The sequence below is a fragment of the Coregonus lavaretus genome (genome assembly GCF_964263955.1).
Source record: "Coregonus lavaretus genome assembly, chromosome: 23".
NCBI classification, from domain to species: Eukaryota; Metazoa; Chordata; class Actinopteri; order Salmoniformes; family Salmonidae; genus Coregonus; species Coregonus lavaretus.
In genome coordinates, this window is record NC_140010.1 from 16,394,006 (window position 1) to 16,400,005 (window position 6,000).

Consider the following 6,000-nt stretch of genomic DNA (forward strand, 5'->3'; position numbering starts at 1 on the left):
GAAATAATAGTCCTTAGTTGTCACGTTAATTTGTTGAGGGCTGTTCGGGATAGGACTTTGACATTTACCTTTATTTAACTAGGCAAGTCAGTAAAGAACGAATTCTTAATTACAATGACGGCCTACACCGGCCAAACTCGGACGACGGCCAATTGTGCGCCGCCCTATGGGACTTCCAATCACGGCTGGTTGTGATACAGCCTGGAATCGAACCAGGGGGTATGTAGTGACTCCTCAAGCACTGAGATGCAGTGCCTTAAACCACTGCGCCACACGGGAGCCCAAATGCGTCCACATGAGTGGAAGCATGCTTTTTCCATCGGGCGCTGCCAGTATACCACACACATCGCGCGAGTGTCAGTTTACCGGCTCTAGCCTGGATCATATCCCTCGAGAGCTGAATTAATTGCACAGATCCAAATGAGGTCTTAGCGATATATGTAAATCTTTCCATATTTATAGTGCCCTAATGATGCTGATTGTGATGTTATTTTATTGTTATTGTTCTGTCGTTTTGAGTTTGTTATTATTTAGAAGCTAAACAAATGAGCCTAGGCCTACTTCTTATAATGTAAAATAAGAAATCATGCATGCCGATGATGCCCATATGCTGGGGAACATTGTGTCATGCGTAATGCATTCATAATGCATGCGTAATGATTGTAAGGAGATTATGTTTGGGAAAACAAAAGCAGGTTAAACGATAACTGGTAGCAAGTGTAGCCTCTCCCATTTAATGTAATCAGGATAAGTTCCATTTCAATTCAAGTCAGTTCAGGCAATCAAATAAATAAAAAATCATCGAGGAAACATGTATAGACGACACTTTTGGGTTTAACTGCAATAGAATTTAACCCAACTCCGCATTTAATTTATTCCTATAAGGCAATACAGGGAAAATAACAAAAATGATGAAGTCAAAGATTTAATGACGAAATTGAAGCTATTTGGAGACACGGTGTTACCAATTTTTCCTTTCCGTTGAATGTGTAATAACAGTAAGGTATTTTAAGCCAATAGCTTTGATGCAACAGTTATAAATGACAAGTTCAAACTCCTAACCAAACATGTGGAGATAAGATCATTTTTCATTACAAAAACAAAGGTAGAGAACATAATCTCCTCAGAATTTCCGGCAATAATAACCCCGCTGCGTTCAGGATGCACAGCTGGTTCAAGGAACTTTTCGTCTCAGCCACAGAAGAATACTTGGAAGGATTTGAAAATATTGCGCACAGAATGAGAGATACTACCATAACGTCTTGGTAAAAATCGAACAGAGTTGTTTAGCTTCTAATGTGGACTGAAATCCACTTATAAAGTCTATTTCGTGATTCTCTCTCCCCTGCTCACGTGTCTCGATTTGAGGAGACGGCTATTTGTAGTTTCAGAGAGAAAATATAAATACTGAATGTATGTATCGGCTCACAGCAAGCTTCTCGGACACAGAAAAATAAATACAACTTTGGCGTTTTTCTGCCCCAACACAGGGACCAATTCATAATTACATATGTGCCACACTAATAATGATAACCATAATTTATATAAAAAAAATTATGGCTGAATGTGTTATTATTGTTGTTGTTATTATTAGTATTAGTAGTAATAGTAGTAGTAGTAGTATACCAAGTTATTTTTTGAAAATAATGATAGTTATTAACGATTATTGTATCGCAGTAGGCCTAAATATGAAGTGGCCTACTGTGATATTGATAACAATGTTAGGTTAAATCTAGAATAATGTATGTGAAACATTTGAATGCATATAACTAATGCTATTGGATCATGGGTCCTGCATTAAATGACCTGCATCTTATAAAGGCTTCATAAAGCCTTCATAAAGACTTCATAAACACTACATAAATGTGTCACAAATCATATATAACCTTATGCCATGCTCTATAAAGGGTTCATAAATGTGGAATAACTGTGTGACATAACCACCAATGTCAAATGTGACATAACCCACTATTTCAAATATGACATAAACCTGTGCTTTATAAAGGGTGGCATAAGCACCGCTTAATAAATGCTCTATAAATCATAGTAAATTGAGGCTTCACAAATCATGTATAACCTTGTCACACATCTTGGTAGAGCATCGCAACACCAGGATAGTGAGTTCAATTCCAGGGACCACCAATATGTAAAAATGTATGCAGGCATTACTGTAAGTCAATTTGGATAAAAGTGTCTGCTAAATGGCATATATATTACTCTAAAACATTTATAGGATGGCCCAACCTCTTTCCCTCTTGGGTGCATAGCCAATATTGGACCTGACCTTAACTTTCCCCAAAATGTTGTGCTGCAGGATGACACATGCTCTAAAGTGCAGTAATGCATAGCAAAAAACATTAGTACGGCATTTTAAAATCCGTTTTTATATTTTGCCTAAGCCTTTTTTTTTTCTTTCACAAATTCAATTTTCTTGGTTTTGTTTTACGAGGTTTCGGATTTTCCCCTAGTTCTTTCGGATTTTCCCACAGTTCTTTCACACTTTTTTAATAGAGAAACCACAAAATTTGATTTTCTGTGTTCACAACAATGCTTAAAACACATCAGGGGACCACTTTTGAGGTCTGGGAAAAATCTAAGAAACTTACATTTTTGAGTGTAGTTACCCTTTTATTCCCCTTTAAAGCATGCACTGCTGTTTGGTTAGCGATCAAATCAAATCAAATCAAATTTTATTGGCCACATGCGCCGAATACAACAGGTGCAGACATTACATTGAAATGCTTACTTACAGCCCTTAACCAACAGTGCATTTATTTTTAATAAAAAAGTAAAATAAAACAACAACAAAAAAGTGTTGAGAAAAAAAGAGCAGAAGTAAAATAAAATAACAGTAGGGAGGCTATATATACAGGGGGGGTACCGGTGCAGAGTCAATGTGCGGGGGCACCGGCTAGTTGAGGTAGTTGAAGTAATATGTACATGTGGGTAGAGTTAAAGTGACTATGCATAAATAATTAACAGAGTAGCAGCAGCGTAAAAAGATGGGGTGGGGGGGCAGTGCAAATAGTCCGGGTAGCCATGATTAGCTGTTCAGGAGTCTTATGGCTTGGGGGTAGAAGCTGTTGAGAAGTCTTTTGGACATAGACTTGGCACTCCGGTACCGCTTGCCGTGCGGTAGCAGAGAGAAAAGTCTATGACTAGGGTGGCTGGAGTCTTTGACAATTTTGAGGGCCTTCCTCTGACACCGCCTGGTATAGAGGTCCTGGATGGCAGGAAGCTTGGCCCCAGTGATGTACTGGGCCGTACGCACTACCCTCTGTAGTGCCTTGCGGTCGGAGGCCAAGCAGTTGCCATACCAGGCGGTGATGCAACCAGTCAGGATGCTCTCGATGGTGCAGCTGTATAATTTTTTGAGGATCTGAGGACCCATGCCGAATCTTTTCAGTCTCCTGAGGGGGAATAGGCTTTGTCGTGCCCTCTTCACGACTGTCTTGGTGTGTTTGGACCATGATAGTTTGTTGGTGATGTGGACACCAAGGAACTTGAAGCTCTCAACCTGTTCCACTACAGCCCCGTCGATGAGAATGGGGGCGTGCTCAGTCCTCTTTTTTTTCCTGTAGTCCACAATCATCTCCTTCGTCTTGGTCACGTTGAGGGAGAGGTTGTTATCCTGGCACCACACGGCCAGGTCTCTGACCTCCTCCATATAGGCTGTCTCATCGTTGTCGGTGATCAGGCCTACCACTGTTGTGTCGTCGGCAAACTTAATGATGGTGTTGGAGTCGTGCCTGGCCATGCAGTCATGGGTGAACAGGGAGTACAGGAGAGGACTGAGCACGCACCCCTGAGGGGCCCCCGTGTTGAGGATCAGTGTGGCAGATGTGTTGTTACCTACCCTTACCACCTGGGGGTGGCCCGTCAGGAAGTCCAGGATCCAGTTGCAGAGGGAGGTGTTTAGTCCCAGGATCCTTAGCTTAGTGATGAGCTTCGAGGGCACTATGGTGTTGAATGCTGAGCTGTAGTCAATGAATAGCATTCTCACGTAGGTGTTCCTGGGGCCAAGCTTCCTGCCATCCAGGACCTCTATACCAGGCAGTGTCAGAGGAAGGCCCTAAAAATTGTCAAAGACTTCAGCCACCCTAGTCATAGACTGTTCACTCTGCTACCGCACGGCAAGCAGTACCGGAGCGCCAAGTCTAGGTCCAAAAGGCTTCTTAACAGCTTCTACCCCCAAGCCATAAGACTCCTAAACAGCTAATCATGGTTACCCGGACTATTTGCATTGCCCCCCCCACCCCATCCCAACCCCCTCTTTCATGCTGCTGCTACTCTGTTTATTATTTATGCATAGTCATTTTAACTATACCCACATGTACATATTACCTCAATTACCCCGACTAACCAGTTCCCCCTCACATTGACTCTGTACCGGTACCCCTGTATATAGTCTCCCTAATGTTATTTTATTTTACTGCTGCTCTTTAATTATTAGCTATTTTTTATTTATCTATTTTTTACTTAACACTTTTTTTTTCTTCTTAAAAACTACATTGTTGGTTAAGGGCTTATAATTAAGCGTTTCACTGTTGTATTCGGCACATGTGGCAAATCATATTTGATTTGATTTGATGACTGCCCCCTTTGCGTTTGCCTAAAGGCACCTAAAGACTCTCAGACCATGATAAATAACATTCTCTGGTCTGATGAAACCAAGATTGAACTCTTTGGCCTGAATGCCAAGCGTCACGTCTGGAGGAAACCTGGCACCATCCCTATGGTGAAGCATGGTGGTGGCAGCATCATGCTGTGGGCATTTTTTTCAGTGGCAGGGACTGGAAGACTAGTCAGGATCGAGGGAAATATGAACGGAGCAAAGTTCAGAGAGATCCTTGATGAAAACCTGCTCCAGAGCATTCAGGACCTCAGAGTGGGGCGAAGCTTCACCTTCCAACAAGACAACAACCCTAAGCACACAGCCAAGACAACGCAGGAGTGGATTCGGGACAAGTCTCGGAATGTCCTTGAGTGGCCTAGCCAGAGCCCGGACTTGAACCCGATCGAACATCTCTGGAGAGACCTGAAAAGAGCTGTGCTGCAATGCTCCCCATCCAACCTGACAGAGCTTGAGAGGATCTGCAGAGAAGAATGGGAGAAACTCCCCAAACACAGGTGTGCCAAGCTTGTAGCGTCATACCCAAGAAGACTTGATGCTGTTATCGCTGCCAAAAGTGCTTCAACAAAGTACTGAGTAAAGGGTCTGAATACTTATGTAAATGTACCATTTCCGTTTATTTTTTATTTTTTATAAATTAGCAAATATTTCTAAAAACCTATTTTTGCTTTGTCATTATGGGGTATTGTGTGTAGATGATTGTGTGTAAAAAACAATTTAATCAATTTTAGAATAAGGCTGTAAGGTAAGAAAATTTGGAAAAGGTAAAGGGGTCTGCACACTTTCCGAAGGCACTGTAAGCCTGGGATTTCAACCATTTAAAGTTGGCCTTAGTGGAAGTGACCATATACAGTGAGGGAAAAAAGTATTTGATCCCCTGCTGATTTTGTACGTTTGCCCGCTGACAAAGAAATGATCAGTCTATAATTTTAATGGTAGGTTTATTTGAACAGTGAGAGACAGAATATAACAAAAAAATCCAGAAAAACGCATGTCAAAAATGTTATATATTGATTTGCATTTTAATGAGGGAAATAAGTATTTGACCCCTCTGCAAAACATGACTTAGTACTTGGTGGCAAAACCCTTGTTGGCAATCACAGAGGTCAGACGTTTCTTGTAGTTGGCCACCAGGTTTGCACACATCTTAGGAAGGATTTTGTCCCACTCCTCTTTGCAGATCTTCTCCAAGTCATTAAGGTTTCGAGGCTGACGTTTGGCAACTCGAACCTTCAGCTCCCTCCACAGATTTTCTATGGGATTAAGGTCTGGAGACTGGCTAGGCCACTCCAGGACCTTAATGTGCTTCTTCTTGAGCCACTCCTTTGTTGCCTTGGCCGTGTGTTTTGGGTAATTGTCATGCTGGA